Source organism: Macrotis lagotis, chromosome 7 (genome assembly GCF_037893015.1).
Source record: "Macrotis lagotis isolate mMagLag1 chromosome 7, bilby.v1.9.chrom.fasta, whole genome shotgun sequence".
Taxonomy (NCBI): domain Eukaryota; kingdom Metazoa; phylum Chordata; class Mammalia; order Peramelemorphia; family Peramelidae; genus Macrotis; species Macrotis lagotis.
Window position 1 is genome coordinate 27,402,031 of NC_133664.1, and position 18,594 is coordinate 27,420,624.

Below are 18,594 nucleotides of genomic sequence, written 5' to 3' on the forward strand. Positions count from 1 at the left end.
TTGTATGACCTGGTTTATATGACCTTGCTCCTATGTGTTCTGGATTATGTTCCAAGAATTAAGGAAATTACAGGTCCTGCCTCTATTTGGTCTATTCTTTTGGATTTAAATATTTGTTATATATTTACATGTATTTATTATATTTGCATTTGAGTTTTTATAAATATAGACACCTATGCCTATGCACATACATACAACCTTATCTGCATGTTTCTATGTTTGTATGTGTGTGTATATATTTCCATATTGTTTTGCTAGTAAAATATGAACTCCTTGAGGGAAGTGATAGTTTTATTTGTGACTTTCAAGGGAGCTTATAGGGAAGGGAGGGGAAAATCATTTATAAAACACTTTAATGAATATTGTATCATTGATTCCCCCAACAACTCTAGGAGGTAATTGCTCTTATAAATCCCATTTTATAGTTGAAGAAACTGAGGCAGGGGTTCAATGAATTGCCCAAGATCACACATCTTGTGTCTGAAATCGGATTTGAACTCAGGTTTTCTTGACTCCAGAGCCAAAGCTGTAAGCATGTGCTGCCTATTTGCCATAATAGACATATAATAAATTCTTTTAAAATTTCTATTGAATAACTGATTGATCTGCATTAGTGGAGATAGTTTCACTACAGTGAGTTCTCTTTACTGTTAAAATTACAGATGCAGATCCAAAATTTTAATTCAGAATTCATAAAAAAAATCTGAAATTTGGGGAACACCATGGACCTGGTGTACATATCCATACTCTGTTCTAAAAAACCAACAGTTTAACATCCAATAACTTGTGAAACAGTCTCATTCCCCAGCCAAAGCAAATACCTTGACACAGACAGAGATTTAAAAGCCTCAGATTTTACTGCATCATTCAATGTTCCAGAAATCTCCGTGAGACGTCAGGTAATCCTAGTATTGTCTAAGGGACACTGCCAATTTCCCTCAGTGTGAGCTCTTCAATCTGACACCTCCAATTTCTTGTTTTAGGCTCTTTCTCTTCCAGCCCCATGGAGAAGGCTGAAAATCAGCAAGGACAAAATGTCACGTTTTCCAAAACAAAATGACTAATGTCATTTGTCACCAACTCTGAGAGTCTTTCAACTCATGTTTGTACATAGGTCTATCCAGGGATGTTTCAGAATCCTAAATCTGTAGTGTTCTGGGGGTCTCTCTATAGGCTACGACTGAGAATCAAGACACTACAGGGAATCGGGCTTAAGAACCCCAAGACAAAAATAACAAAAGAAAAAAAGAAAAGAAAAGAAAAGAAAAGAAAAGAAAAGAAAAGAAAAGAAAAGAAAAGAAAAGAAAAGAAAAGAAAAGAAAAGAAAAGAAAAGAAAAGAAAAGAAAAGAAAAAAGAAAAGAAAAGAAAAGAAAAGAAAAGAAAGGAAAAGAAAAGAAAAGAAAAGAATCCCAAGTCATCTGAGCTGGGAATCTGAATGGGCCAACCATACATAGAAGGAGGAATGATATTTCAGTAAACCAGGATTCTCAAAACCTAACAGGAAAGAGACCTGAGTGTTTTTTTATCCAATGACTAAGCACCCATTAAAATTAAGTAATTATCTTTATCTTGTAATCATCCTCTTGCATAACTGTTCTACCTTTTTCTTTCTATATGTGTTTATATTGTTTATAATAGAAAATTAAGAAAGATGAAAAAATCAAATGCTAAAATTTAAACCTTGCTTTATTTCATCTTTCTCAATTTTCCACACCATTCTAATCACTATAAATTGGTTTTTTCTAGTTCAAATCAATCAGAATTCATTAAGGGCAACTTAATGACTATTAAGAGCATAGGGTCTAGAGGCAGGAAGCCCCATTTCCTGGAATTCAAATCTGGACTCAGAAATTTACTAACCGTGTGACCCTGGGCAATCACTTCACCCTGTTGGCCTCTATAAAATGAGATGGCGAAGGAAATGGCAAACCACTCCAGTATCTTTGCCAAGAAAATGCCAAATGAACTCACAAAGGGTCAGACACATCTGAAATGGCCAAACAACCACAAACTTATATTGCTAAGCATTTATGGAGATATGGGACAAAAAATAAAATAATTCCCTCTTTCAACGAGTTTACAGTCTATTGGGGGGCACCCACTAAGTATATCCTATATTCTCATATCTTCTCTTGTTATTCTCTCTTGGATAATACCCCCTTCTTTGGTTTTCAATAAAACATGGTAGACCCCTCTAAAGCTATTTTCCCTTCCCATATTTCTGAAAAAAAATTTGTTAATAGTCCAATTCCAAGCATCCACTACTCAAAATGATGTAAATGGTTCTTTTTGATGATGAATCGGATAGGGTAGAACATGTTTTTAAAAGCCGAAAGGCACCTCTGAAGCCTTGTGGTCCAACGTGTTCATTTTCAAGGGAAAGAAAATGAGATCTATGCACAGGGAGGCATGTAAAGAACTTTGCACACCTTAAAGCATTATAGAAATGCCAGTTATTAATTCTTAGCCTATGGTCTCCTGGCCCTCTACTTAACTGCATTCCCTCTGCACTCCAACATTGTGTAGAGAGCAATATTGGGGAATCTGGGGTAGGTTTAACTAGGGAGGGGAGAGGAGAGCCCCCCACGTTTGGTTTAATCTGTATTATTAATATTTCCTCCAGTCTAGACAGTCAGCATAACAGTAAATCAAACCCCAGTTTGTATGTGAATTTCTCAGGTGCAGATATAACATTTGAAAATTTAACAACTCCATGGTTGTTAACTTGATAGTTTTTAAACAATATTTTTATAAATTATGTAAAACAATTTTTAACATTCTTTTTTTTTTAATTTTTACTTCAAAATTTTCTCCTTCTCTTCCTTCACCTTCCCCCTCCCTGGGACAGTAAGTGATTTAATATAGGTTATGCATGGGCAACCTTGAAAATATATTAATTTATTGTTAATCTTTATTTTAATTCTCCAACTGGAATTGCCTCTAGAACATAGCCTGCCCATGAAAACCATGACTTGCCCAAGGCCGCTTAAGTTGAAGTAAGTATCTGAGGTTGAATCTGAACCCAAATCCTCTGATTTTGGAAATGGAAATTAGAACTTTAGAAATCATTCTGCCTCCTCATCTTCCACACAAGAAATGAAAACCAGTTTGGTTAAAGAGCAGATTTCCAAAATCAGACAGTATATAAGTCTGGATCCAAACCCAGATCTTACATTTAAAATGTCCTACATTTAGATCTGCTTCCCCCACATTCCCCTTTCTATTTGTGTTTCTGTGTAACAAAAAAAGATAGCTTTCAGGATGGGAAGATACAAAAGTGATATGAAAACAAATATATCAATTAAACCTTTAAAAATGTGAATGACAAGATTTCTTCAGCCCTTGTTGGAGCTGGAGCTACCCAGATGATTCTCTTTTTTCCCCTCACTTTCTTCCCTTGTGTTCAGCTGCCTCTCTCTCTCTCTCTCTCTCTCTCTCTCTCTCTCTCTCTCTCTCTCTCTCTCTCTCTCTCTCTCTCTCTCTCCCTCCCTCCCCAAGTTCACAGCTGTGGTGCTGTAGCTGACACCTCCCAGCAGCATATGCCATCAAGAGCAGGTTGAGAAACAAGAGAGTCAACCAAAGGGAAAAAAATTTAAGACAGGATCTCAAGCCACTTTTTTCTCAGAGGAGGCTGGGTCAGAGTTGAAGAAGTCACAGTTCCAGAAGTCACAGTGGAGCACCCCAAGATATGAGATTATCCTCGAAGGCTTGTCAGAAAAAAACAAAAATCAAGATGAAAGCCTTGAGAGAACACTGATGTTTCCCTGTCTCTGATGTTCACACTGAGGGACCACCATCAGAGCCTTTTGTGGCAGCCCACATCCTTCATTGGAACAAATTCTACAGTCTCAGATGGAATTACAAATTCCAAGGAATTTGTATGTGTATTTGAGACAGACAGACAGACAGACAGAGACAGACAGAAAGAGAGAAGCAGAGAGAGACAGAGACAGAGAAAGAAATGGATTCAGGCAGATAGGCAAAGAGAGAAAAAATAAGAGACAGAAAAAGAAACAGTGACAGAGACAGAGACAGAAAAAAGAAAATGAGGAGAGAGGAGAAAGGTAGAGAGGAAGGAAATTAAAACAATCATTCATGTGTGTGTGAGTGTGTATATATATATATATATATATATATATTAGGAAAATCCAAGATAGCTTATCAGGTGCAGGGATAGGAGGGCCCCTGGATTTGACTTCCAATTCCACATCTGTTGCTTAGGCCATTGGGAAAGTCACTTCAGAGAGCTCAATATCCATCATAATGTGAGCTGGTTGGACGAAATTCTCTACACAAGCCTTCTAACTCTAAATAATTATAGTCCACATGGACATAGTCCAGTAAGGTTTTCAATGCACTAAGCCCCAAACTGGAAGGCCGATGATGTTATCATCCCTGCATTACAGAAAAGGAAACTGAGGCCCAGCAAGAATAAATAACTTGTGCAGGGTCACCAAGCAAGTAAATGTCTGGAGAGGGATTTGAACTTAGGGCTCCTTGACTTTGATTTCACTGTACTTGCTGCTATCTCTCCATCACAAACAATCTTAGGCATTGTCAGACAGCTCTGATACTTACTATCTCTGTCAACATTTAGTTTCTTTGAACCTCAGCTTCCTCCACTGCAAAATGATGTGTTATCTCCCAAAAGGTTACTTCCATCTCTCAGGCCATGGTCCTAGAACCCAAGAGGCAGAAAAGTCGGAGTTCATTCTGCCATTCCCTCCTGCCAAACTTGCACGATCAGTGGCAATGAATTCTGCCCGGCCTTCATTTCACAGTATAAGCCTTTCCTACCTGATCTCTCCTCTTCTTGGGCCCCTGTTTGGAACGTGACTAATCACTGGGTACTTAGAAAGCTGCTGCCTGTTGTTATCTTATTCAAATCATTCCATGGAGCCATTACACATAGGAGGCACTTAAAATACTGAATGGATTAGATTTTTAATTCAGTAAACATTTATTCAGTGCCAGCTGTTTGCAGATCCCTCTACCAATCATAGGAAAAATGCTGAGTTTAGACTCACCCCTGTCCTCATGGAGTTTACAGTCTAGTAGATGAAAAGAACACATACATGAATACCTATCTAAAAAGCATGGCAACTAGTTATATATTGAGATAAAATTTTTATAAGGTCCAGAGGAGAGAGCTTATTCTTAAAAGATGTGTGAGTTGGGGGAAAAAGAAGGGGGGGGGGGAACCCTAGAGGTTTTTGGATAGCAGCAACCAGAAATGGCTTGACTATTGGGTGGCAGCAAAGAGACAGAAATTACATTAAAGTCTAAGGTAGAGAGCTGTGCTTCTCCTGGGTAAAAGCTTACTGTTTTTAATTTAAAGGCTGTCATCACAGCAACGAGTTAATCACAAAGCAGTTCGACTCATGGATTTATTATGTCCCCTGAGTTATCACCAACTCATTCCTTTCTTGATGAAGAATGCTCTCGAAGTGTCTCTAAAGAACAGCCAACCATGATTCTCTCTAAGAGATGCCCACTCCCAGTGAGCTACCCTCTCATTGGCACTAAAGGATTTGTCGCAGTGGATTTAGCATTGCAGAGATGTAGACTGGATAAAGTGAGGATCTTGGAAACAAGGGAAGTTTTCATTGTTATTCAGTTGAATCCAACTTTTGGAGACCCCCTTTTGAAGGGTTTCCTTGGCAAGGATACTACAGTAGTTCGTCATTTCTAAGCTCATTTTACAGATAAGGAAAATGAGGCAAATAGGACAAAGTGAGTTGCCTAAGGTCAGCAACTCATTATTGTCTGAGGCCAGATTTGAACTCACATCTTCTGGACCAAGGACCATTGTTCAAATCCTATCTCAGATATTTAATAGCTGCATGGCCCAAGACAAGTAACTTTACTTACAGCTACACAGCATGGTGGATAGAGGGTTGAATCTGGAGTCAGGAAGGACTGAGTTCAAAGCCAGCCTCAGACATTGTCTAGCTATGTGACCTAGGACAAGTCATATTAACCTGTTTCTTCCTCAGGTTCCTCACTATAAAATGGAAATCATAATAGCATCTACCTCCCAGGGTTTTTGTTAAGATTAAATGAGATAATATTTGTAAAGTAATACTATTAACTCCTATGAGCCTTGGTTTCCTCATCTCTAAAATGGAAAAAGAGAAGCTACTTCAGTAATAAGATTTTTGAGATCAGATGGTATAATGATCAGAAATTGTTTTGCAAACATTAAAGTCCAGTATGCTGGCCATTCCTCTTATGGTTGCTTTTCTTCTTCATATCTTGATTGCTATTATCTCAACTATTGTTATTATTTCATCCTCATTTATCTTTCACTCATTAAGGACCATTTCAGACCCAGAGCATCTTCTGAAATGTCTTAGAACCCAAATATAAACCATATAAACCATGAACAACAGAAAACTACAATGCCGGTGTGTATGCCAATAGAATGTAAGCTCCATGAGGGCAGGGACTGTTTTGTTCTTGCCTGGATTCCAAGAATCCAGAAGATGATCCTGCACACATCAGAAACATAAAAGACTTGGCAGGGAGGGGTTGGGAGTGGGGAGGGAAGGCTCATTTACAGAAAGGAATTCCTACTGACTGACTTTCACCATTTGGAACCATCATTATATTGCCTTCTACCTGGATGTTGCTCACTTTTAATGCTGCCTTCATTGAAAAATCAAATGAGACCATTTTATCAAACATGTAACACTGGGTTGACACACTGTAGGGACTTAACAAAGGTTTATTTCTTATCCCCCCTTTCCCTTTATGCTTCTAAGGCTGTTGTGTGAATCTGTTGGTTCATCTCTTTTCATGTATTGGAGGGGATCAATGAATAGATCGTTCTGGCTTGGAGAAAAGACATCATCACATAGGGGAAGGAGGGCAGTGTGGGGCAATAGAAAGAACATTGAATTAGAATCCAATGGGCTTGTGGACTACCTCTCTGAACCTCAGTTTCCTCATCTGTAAAGTAAAAGAGTTGGCCTCAATTTCTGAGGTCATTTCCAGCTCTGAATCTATCTAATGTAAATTGGATTCTAATTGAGTGTCAAGTCACTGGGCATTTGGATTCGATGCTTTTAACAGAAGAATAAGAAAAATATTGTAAATGCCTGCTCTCAAGATGCTTACAGTCTAATTTCCTTTAATACTTTTTCTTGTTATCATTTGGTTTTTACTGTTTGTTGTTTTTTCATTGAAAGAGCACCTTGAGAAATCTCCAACATCTTTTCAGAACTAGTGCTGAAGGTGGGGTTTTCAGAGGCATGATTTGGAAAGATTAATCTAGTAATATTCTAGTGATATTGAGATTCAGGGATAAGGAAAGGAAAACCAGAGATAATCAGAGGGGTCATTCCAAAAGGACTTTAGGGCTGATAAGTCATTGTAGACATTTTATCTCATGAGACTGACTTAGGTACAAGTAATATTAGTGCTCGTGAGCCTCTGTTACTTCATCTCTACAATGAGAAAAATAGAAGTCATTTACCTAAGCTTATTTAGAGAATCAATGATAAAATTTTACAGATGAAACAACTGAGGCTGAGAGAGGTCAATGACTTGCTGTGGATCATTCAGTTAATAACAACAGAGTCAGGAGTTTAATCAAGCTTTTCTGCCCCCAATAATATAATAGGAGGTTAAAAGTCCAGTTACAAGGAAGCAAACAGTTAAAATGGGACATGCATTCAAGGAGAAAAGTGAGACTTTAAAGGAATCAGTGACTTGACAAAGGCCACCTAATTAATTAAGTAATAGAAGTAAGATCCTTGCTCTTAATACTTATTTCCTACCTAAGTTCAAATCTGGCCTCAGACATCTAGCTTAATAAATGCTTTCACACATAAAAAGATAAAGAGCTGGTTGGACAAGCTTTTGAAATGCTGGTTCTTTTTGCCTTCTGAACATAGAACAAAGCTTCATCTCTTAGGATGACCCCAGTTTGGATCTCTGCATTTATGTAAAGAGGTAAGCAAGATGGTACCTAGGTATGGTGAACAAAACCCTGGCTTGGGGAGGGGTTGGTTGCTAGAGTATAGGATCTCAGAGGGCAGGCACTGTTTCATGTTTCTTCCATAATTCCAGGGTTTTACATAGTTCCTGATTGCTGGGACCTGAGAACCAGCAGGTTCTGTCTGCCTGGGTAAGATTCATGAAGACAGCTGAAAATTTCTCAAAAGTCCAACTTGGCATGGTAATGATCATGGGCCTTAACTCTTTAATAAGCCAATCCTATAATGGTGAGCATTGTTTCAATAGACTAGATGACAATGTGCCCACAGAAGAGGTGGTACTTAATAAATGTTTATTGCTTCCTTGATTGATTAATTGTTTTGGGTTCAACCAGCAGCTCTACATTTAACTGTGTGGACCAGGCAAGTCTTAATATATCAGGACATCTGTGAAATGGAGGCAGGGAGTGGGAAGCAAGTAGACCATGTCTGATGTCCCTTATGGTGAGCTATGGTACTACATTTACAAAACAGAAGGTTCCTTTACTGAGATCAGTATTGCTGTTAGGTTATTACAGAGTTTAGGGGGATGGATGATTATATAGTCTTTACAATTAATGGCCAAAGTGAATTTCTGAAATTACATAGTAAATTCCTTTTTTTAGAAAGCCATATTTCAATTTCTATTTAAAAACAACAAAGCAAAAGGAAGTTGTTGCTTTTTCCATTTCCTTTTTAAAAATGATGTCCAGTAAAGGTGCTAGGAAGAGGCATGTAATGGGGAATGGACTTGGGCTCTGATCAGAAAGAGAACTGTCCCCTAAATGGTTCATCTTTCAGCAGAGGGAACTTCAAGTCTCTTCATATATATTTTTTCCCAGCAACATGCATAATAGGTTGTGATTTCTGAAATTTCCTCCACAATTTAAATCAAGTCCTTTTCAAAGCAACATGCTACATCATTATTTAAATCTGATGTCTCAAAGTTTGAAAAATTTCCACCCAGGTAGATACACACACACACACACACACACACACACACACACACGTTGCTGTCCAGGAGATGTGGCAACCTATTATCAGCCTGGCTTCACTTCATCACTTTTCATCAGAAGCTTTGCTGTCTCCAAAGGAACACAGGAAACTGTGATTGCTAGGAGCCGAGCCCCAGCAGGTTCTGTCTGCCTGGGTAAGATCCATGAAGACAGTTGAAAATTTCTCAAAAGTCCAACTTGGCATGGCGATGGTCAGGGGGCTTGAGTCTTTATTGAGACAATCCTTTAGTGGTGAGCATTGTTTCAATATTGACTGGACAATGTGCCCACAGAAAAGGCAAACTACTGTAAGCAGGCTCTGGTTGCAATTCATATTAGCAAGATCAGTCCCTCATTTCCAAAATCCCACAGGTTTTAATCAGAAAAACTATTTCCAGCCATGGAAACTTGATGGGGATTCAAAAGTAAAGAACTCTCTCACCATTGGAGACTGGGATGGATTCAAATACTTCAGACCAAATGGAATTAGCCAAATAAAGCTCCAAATAAAACATGAAAAAAACAGCTACCAAAGGCATTGGATGTCTCCAGTGTACTAAGAGATGCATTAATGTTTCATTCAGGCTTTGGAGTCAGAAGACCTGGGTTCAAATCCTGTCTCTGTCATTTACTTGCTTTGACTAGGGTTAAATCACTTAACCTCCATGAGCCCAAGTTTTATTTGTAAAATGGAAGGAGATTTAGGCCAGATGAACTTGGAAAATTGGAGTCAGGAGAACTTGGATTCAAATTCCATGAAATACTTACTACCAGTATGTGGTACTGTGGATAGAGTGCAAAGACCTGGAGTGAGGAAAACCTGAGTTCAAATTTGCCTCATATAATTGCTAGTTGTGTGACCCTAGACTTAACCCTGTTTGCTTCAGTTTTTCCATCTGTAAAATGAGCTGGAGAAGGAAATAGCAAACCATTGTAGTATCATTGCCAACTGCTGTCTCAAAGTTTCAAAAATTTCCACCCAGGTAGATACACACACACACACACACACACACACACACACACACACACAAACACAGAAACACTGCTGTCCAAGAGATGTATCAGCCTGGCACACCCATAGCAATAAAATGAATTCAATTAAGCCTAAAATCCCTCCCAACTCGAAATTTAGGGGATAGGGACTGGACCTGTAATTTCATTACAAGTTCCATTAAAGAAAATTACTTTTACCAATGCCAATGACTTCTCTGTAACTTTTAGTTTGAGAGAAGAGCAGGTGAAGGGGCTCATCCAATCCCTGTATGAGAGATAGGATGTCAACTCAAGTCTTCCTGACTCCATAATTGATTCTATATTTACTTTGCCTTAAATCTAAGAAGATATGATCCTATAACCTTACCATGAACATTTTCATATAGGAAAAATGCCCATGTGCCATTAGTACCTATTTACAGATGAAGAAACTGAGGACCAGAGAAGATAGTAAAAGTCAGAGAGGCAGTGAAATAAAGAAAATAATTGGCATCAGAAAGCTAGCCCCCGAATGAGGCTACTCTGATCCTCATAATCCTGTGGGGTAGGTGCAATTATTATCTACACTTTACAGATCAGGAAACTGAGGCAGACAGAATAGGAGGACACAGATAGCACAAGCTTTTACACATTTGACTATATGACCCTGAGCAAGTCATTTAGCTTTTCAGTGGAATTGCAACTCTCCAAGCAACTCTCTACATTTTCTAACTGTTTATCTGCATGCATAGAGAAAGTTTCTATCTAAGAAATTTTCTTCCAGAATGAAAGCAGACATGTGTCACCTTCCTCTTCCCTTTCCTAATGACTATAAGTCTTTCTTCTATTTTGAAACAACAACTCCCGTTTATAAATAATTTAAGGCTTACAAAGTACTTTCTCCCAGCAATTTGAAGCAGTGTGAATATCATTCTCCCCAGAAAAGTCAAGTGACTTGAACAAAGACATATGAATTAGGAAACCTAAGAACAAGAATTTGAACCCAACTCTCCCTAATCCAAGCTGAGTATCATTATCATACTAACATTCCCCACCCACCCATTGAACAGCTATGTCTTATACACTTTTGTCTAAACTTCATAGTTTTAGGAAGCTGCCATATGCATTAGCAAAAGTCAATGTTAGTTCAGTGTATTTGTTGCCAATAGCCATATTTTGAAATTATTGAAAATTACTGCTTGGAACAGGTCCTGTGCCATTCTTCAAAGCCAATAGCTCACTAACATCATGTCATGTCAGCCTGAGAAAATGATGAGTGTTCTGTGGGTTTTTGATTAGGCTTCTGGATAACTCTGTCATAAAGATGAGACAGTCTACAATGGTATGGAGTGGCCAAGCCAAGATAGTCAGAATTTGTCATCAGGGTGAGAGAAACTATTATTCATCCCTACCATATATCCACTGAAGCAGGCAAGTCAAATTAAGTCAATACCTACTATGCAAAGTCCCAAGGATACACTTATACTCTTCTAACTAAATGATTCATACTGCCTAGACCAGATAGCTATAAAATACTTCAAATATATTTTTTCATTATAGAGGGGATAGAGTGCCAACTCTGAAGTTAGGAGAACCTGAATTCAAATTCAGCCTCAAACACTTACTAGCTGTGTCACCCTGGGCAAGTCACTTCACCCTGCTTGATTCACTTTCCTCATCTGTAAAATAAGCTAGAGAAGGAAATAGTAAATCACTATCATATTTTTGCCAAGAAAACCCCAACTGGAGTCACAAAGACTTGACTGAAAATGAGTCAACAACAAAAACATTGGTGTTCCATCAACATATTTTGGGGTAGACAATCCTGTCTTAAAAATATACAAAAGGAAGCTTAGCAAAATTATATGCCTTACTTGAGGACATACAGCTAGCAATTGCCAAAGATATGAACCCACACGTTTCGGATTCTAGGGTTAGCATTCAACTAGGAAGCTGACTGCCATTGTAAAGTCTTGAATGAATTGGACTATTGTCAGATTTGTTGGACCGAACAGACAATCCATCAAAATAATGCCAGTCCCTCTGGGAATATCTAAGTCTGTACTGTTCAGTTGGTACTAAATGTAAGCCTTCTTGGTTGTGTTCTTACTTGAGATGGGTGAGCGCATCTTTTGAATGTGTTCACATATACTCATAGACAACCTCAAAAAACCATTAGTATTGGTTAACCTTGAGGTCAATCATATCTCTGCTTCTATTTCTAACCAAGTAAGGTACAATTTGAATGAAAGCACCAAACCAAAGAAAACATTCAGAGACTTTCTCCTTTCCTCCCTCCCTCACAAAAATTATGAAGGCTAGGGGATTTCCCCTTCATATATCATGGACCTCTTGGTCAATTAATGGCAATCCGTCTATGGACCCTTTATCAGAATATGTTTTTAAAGATATAAAATAAAATAAAAAGGATTACAAAAGAAAATTATTTTGAAAGAGTTACCTATTCTATATAGAAAGAATGCATAAATATATGTGAGATATCAAATATATAATATGATATGGTATACACATATAGAGATATGTCTCATACACTTATACATGTCTGTTTATGCATATCCATATATCCATAAACCTATACACATACACACAGACCCCAGATTAAGAGTGTCTATATCCAGAGTATGAGATAAGCAAGAGTTTTGATGCTATAATCCAAAAGGTAAATGAACAATTGTTGACACCCAATAAGTGGGCATGGCGACTTAGCTTGAAGATTCCTCGGTGAAGGAAAGCTCATTAACTTCCAAGGCAGGCTACCTCATTCTGGGACAGCTCAGTTGGGAATATTCCCATTAGATTGATTGTTTCTGGTTATTCTATCAGGAGAAAAGAATAACAGATCTAATCCCTCTTCTACAAAACAGGACTTCAAATATGATTATATGCCCTACACCCCCATGAGTTCTCTTGAGGTCAAATGTTCCTAGTTTTTTTTTCAACTGGGCCTCATGTGGCATATCATTAGGACCCTTCACTAACCTGGCTGACCTCCTCTCGATAACTCCAAGTCTAGCAATGTCTTTCCTAAACCATGGCAGAAATGAGCACATGGGGGCACAGTGGACAGAGCAATGACCTGATCTGACCTCGGATTCTTGCTAGCTGTGTGACCCTGGGCAAGTCACTTAACCCTGTTTGTCAAAAAGGAAGGAAAAAAAGAGAAAGAAAAATAGGGAGAGGGAGGGAGAGAGAGAGAGAGAGAGAGAGAGAGAGAGAGAGAGAATGAAAGAAAGAAGAAAAGAGAGAGAGAAAGAATGAATGAAAGAAGGGAAGGAAAGAAACAAACAAAGAAGGAAAGAAAGAAGAAAAGGAAAAAAGGAAAGAACAGAGCATAATCATAGCTCAGATGTTCTCTGCTCCCAAATCCATCAGCCATGGTGTGCCTCCCTGACTGACTTAGAAGGCTTTTCTTGGTGACCACTTCCTTCCTGGAAGGGAATGGCATGAACTTTTAGAGTAAGGATTTGACTTTCATTGTACCTCCCCCAGGGCCTAAAACAATGACAAGTACAAAGTAGGCATTTAATAAATGCTAGTTGACTTGATTTGACAAGATCTTAAATATTTGAGCCAGTCGATAAACATTTATTAAGCATCTACTGTGTACCAAGAACTATACTAAGGCCTGCCCAAAGGAAAGCTCTGGAGAAGTTAATGAGGACTGACAACGTGCAAAATAACATGGACAAAGAAGCTATAGATAGCACAAACTGATGACTATCAATGGAAGGAAGGTGCCTGAATTAAAGGGATTTGGGAAAGGCTTACTGTGGAAGATGGGACTTTTGCTGGAACTTGATGGAAGCCAGTAAAACTAGGAAAGGGATATGAGAAAGGAGAATGTTAGGAGCATGGGAGGGTGTCAAGAAAATGACCTGGAGTTACCAGATAGAGTTTCTTGTGTGAAAAAGAAGGCAAGAGAGTTCCTGGATTGTGGAGTATATGGAAGGTGGAGAGGGGAGTCCTAAGGTGTATGAAGTCTGGAGAGGAGGGGAAGGTCTCTAGGATCATGTAGTCCAAAAGCTAGCCCTCAGAGAAGTGTTGAGGAAATGAACATTCCTGCCTTCTGTATAAACTTGGTAACTACGGGTGTGGAATAGCGCATATAAAATCAGACAGAGTAAATGTGCTGGTTGGGTTTTACTGATCTGATTTTCTTTCTTTCTTTTTTAATATTTATACTCCAAGAGGGAATTTCTGCCAGCAAAGAGTTTGATCTTCCTACTTAGCTGACATGATAGAGAAAAGATAAAACAAAGGAAGGAGCAAGATTGTATTTTTGAAAGAAAAAAGGGCATTGTGACAACTGGGGAATTCCTGGAAACAAACTGTTTCTTATAACTTTCATTTTGAGATGTCAATGAACTAATTTAATCCAATTCAACAAACACTACTAGACTTATGTAGTATGGGCAAGGCATTCTGGATATGGAAGAGACAAAACACAGGAAAAAATGGTCATGAACTGGAAGGCCTAACTAATCCAGCCATTTCCACAGATGAGAAAACTGAGGCCCAGAAAGATCTTTGTATCTTAAATCTAGAGCTGGAAAGCACCTCAAACGTCATCTAGTCCAAAGCACACCATTTTACAGGTGAGGAAACTGAGGCTCAGACAGGTCTGAATATCCTAGACATTGAGCCAGAAATGACCCACAGAGACCATCTAGTCCAACTCTATCATTTTACAGTTGAGTCCCATGTTCCTGATTGGAGTTTGATTCCAATGTCTGTCTTTTCTGTCATATCACACTGCTTCCTCCAATGCTGCCCTCAAGAATCTTACATCCTACTGGAACTAAAAGAATTTTGTGATAGGCAACAAACCCTTATTCTCTCATAACTCACAACATTGCCATGGATTTTCCAAGGAATCTATTTTCCTCTAGTTGTGAAATGTGTATGTATCTTACCTGTATTTTTTACAGATTTCTCTTCAAAGTTGAGTACAATACAGTTCTATATTTAGCAAACCTGGAGAACCCTCAAGCTGGAAAAATGGTGAAGTGGGGTTCACCTGGCAAGCCCCTGGTGAGCAGCAACAGAACAACCCATTCTGGAGGCCCATATTTCTCCACACTGTTGTCCCAACACACAGTAACACCCCTGGCAAGGAAACCAGCCTGGAGCTCTCAGAAATTTAATAGGGCTTTTAAAAACCCTGAAAACCAGATTCATCCCACAATTAAAAACTGTCAATATAGATTCCTCGTTGCACAATTGGCATACCAACTGTTACCTAAGTGCTGCCGGCTCTTCAAACCCCCCACCCACATGTTCTGAATTCATCTGCATGGATGTATGAATAAAGATGAAGATCATTCCGAGTCAACATTCTCTCGTTCTAAACTGGGAAAAGGCACAGGAGCCTTTCCTTCTTGGTAGTGATTGAGTTGCATGTCACTAAAGAAAAACTAAGATGAGCAAGGGATTTTCAACCCAAACCACTAGACCTCCCTTCTAATATGACCCTCAAAAGCAGCCACTTTGAATTTGGCAAAATTCATTTAGATGCAGATGCTCTAGTCTATTTGTTAAAAAAAAAAAAAATGGTATTGTATTAAGCCCAACCTTGCTCGGGATTGATGAGTTCTATCAATTGACCATTCAATCAATCTTCAGTCCTTTACATAGTGCCTGCCTGGCACACCGATGATGCTTAATAGATGCTCATTGAATTGGACAAGCATTTATTAAAAGCTTACTATGTTGGGTGCTAGAGATACAAACAAAAAAAAAAAAATGGAGCATAGTCCCTCCCCTCAAAGTTTTCATTCCACTGGGAGTGGTTTTTCCTGTCCATTGGTATTTACTGCATAAGAACATTCTCCTAAATACACAGGCAAATCACTTCCATTAATTAGATTTCAGTTTCTTCATTTTCAAAATAAGGGAGTTGTCCTAGATCAACTTTTCTTAAATTGGAATTCCCAAAGTCGCTGTTGTTATTTTTAAATGCTGATAGTTTTTTCAGTAAAATCGGTTTCATTTGTAATCTTTTTTGGTGCTTCTAAAAATATGATTCTGAGAATAGATTCAGAGGTGTCACCCAATGACCAGAGGGGTTTCAAGATGTAAAAGAGTAAACTGTTAATAAATACTCATTTGTGTTGTTGTTTGTCCTTTATTCTTTTTTTTTTTTTAGGTTTTTGCAAGGTAAATGGGGTTAAGTGGCTTGCCCAAGGCCACACAGCTAGGTCATTATTAAGTGTCTGAGGCCGGATTTGAACTCAGGTACTCCTGACTCAAAGGCCAGTGCTCTATCCACTGTGCCACCTAGCCACCCTTTGTCCTTTATTCTTGAAGAAGACATGATATCACAGAGGTGATGCTATGACATGCAAGAGAATTGGATTTAGAGCGAATGCTAAGTCACCACCAGCCTTACTTTATCCTCTGGAGGTATCAGGGTCCAGTGGCCAGATATGGAGCGGGTCAGGATGACTAGACATGGCCCTGGCTATAATGGGAGTCCTTGGCTTTTGAAAATACAGTTTAACTGAGACAGTACTCATTCAGACACTAAAGATACTCATTGACTCAAACGTGACTAAGAGCCACTGGTCTAGGTAATCTCTAAGCTTCCTTTCACCCCATCTCCATTCTCTTATCTCAGGATCCTACAACTCTATGTACATGCAAGGTTGGGTGCTAAGCTCATTAAGGTTCCTTCCAGTAAGAATCCCTGAATCATAAATCGCATGTATAACATACTTAATAATCTGCAAAGCTATTTTCCTTCTAACAACCCAAGCTATTCAAGTCCCTGGTCAATTTTTACAGTTATTTGCTGTGTATTTACTCTATGGGTTCTAAGAAGCCTAGATTAAAATCAAAGTACGGCATGTCTTGGAAATGGTGAAAGACCTTGAGTCCCTAAGACAGGAGGGAAAAGAACCTGGAGATTTAGAAGAAAAGATTTAATCCCTGAGAATCTGGAGAAATGTCAGATGGAAAAGACACTGGGCAGAGCAATAGGCAGATGCTACAAATGAGCGTTTTCAGTTTGATTCAAGGAAAACAATCCTAGCCATTACAGCTGTCCACATTTGATTCATGGTCAGAGGAAAAAGAACAGCAAGGTCTCTAAAGAAGAATCGGGAACTATTATGGAAGATTCCTCCAATTGACTGAGAGGAGATGGAGAGCTAACCGTGAGAGCTATCCAAAAGGAGAAGGTTTGTTAATAATAATTGCTAGCATGCATGACACTTTTAAGGTTTGTAAAATGTTTTATATGTTTTCTTCTTTAATCCTTATAACAACCCTTCGAGGTTATTACTATTGTGTACAATAATAAATATTATATATGTAGATATTTATGTAAAATATGCTATTATTATTTATAACTGAGGAAAACAAGACACAGAGAAGTCTTGCTTAGAGTCTGAATTTGAACTTGGGTCTTCTTGGCTTAACTAGCTCTGACAGTAGGTTTCCTCTTACTGGGGGTATTTAAGCAAAGCCTCATTCATCATTTGTACAATACATTCTAGTGGAGATTCCTGTTCAGATATTAGATGATTCAGATGGCTTCTGGGATCTCTTCTTCGCCTAAGATTCTGTCATTAACTGTGAAGTAGACATTTAAATGATTGTTGAATAAGTGGGATCACATGCTGATTTTGTTGATTTTGTTGATTTTGTTGTCAGTGTACTTCCAAAGGGCAATTGGAAAAAAAAATCCTTCTTGGTTAATAAATTATTTGAAAAAAATACTATGTATCAGACACAATTCAACTGTCTCTGTCTTTTGATGTCTCTCTCTTTCACTGTCTCTGTCTCTTTCCTCTTTCTGCCTCTAGAATGATAGCTTAATAAAATATTTATTAAATGCTTACCAGTGTACAGAAACTATACTAAATGCTCGGAATTCAAATATTAACAAAAAAGAAAATCCTTGCCCTCAAGAAGTTTACATGCTATTGGGGAGAAACAACCCAGAAAATGGAGAAGGGTAAGTCCCCTAGGGGTGTAAAAATGGAAAAGTCCATATAATCAAGAGGAGAGCAGTCAAAGATGGGAGCATGGATGGCTTGGATACCTACCTAAATGGCAGTTGTACATAGGCATTTATCAATAAGAGGAGGGGGCCACAGGAGTAGAGACATCATCAAGATGTAAAACCTCCTAGAATGATAAGCAATCAGCCCCGAGATGAGGAACAGGTTGTGTTCCAAACTGGTCTACACACCAGACAACCTATCTATAGATTGGTTGTCTGGGAATTCACAAATTAACAGAAGTTAACAAAATAACAATGATTCACATTCATGTGGTGCCTTATGGTTTAAAAAGAGCTTTGTACATAATCTCATTTGAACTGTACAATAATTCTTTGGGGGATGAAAGTATATTTATTATTTTCATTTTACAGTCTATCAATAGACCAACAAGCATTTATTATACTCATAATGTATGCAAGGAACAAACACAGAGCAAGAAGCTTGCATTCTAAGAGGGGCAGGAGAGGCTAGAGAGAACCCTAGAACAGGAGGACTCTAGTGGCTGAGGAAGACTGACCAAGGTTTCCTGAGGAAAGTAGTGTTTAAGCTAAATCATAAGGAAGGCACTTTAGAGGAAGAGGGGAAGAGACAGTGCATTCCTGGCTTGTGGGAACCCAATG

At 38.5% G+C, this 18,594-nt stretch overlaps 1 protein-coding gene across 2 annotated transcripts in view; it reads right to left on the minus strand.

Moving 5' to 3' along the window:
• LRRC3B (leucine rich repeat containing 3B) overlaps positions 1-18,594 on the minus strand; it is a 102,767-nt gene that overhangs the window by 67,513 nt on the left and 16,660 nt on the right. The gene's annotated exons all lie outside the window — the stretch shown is intronic.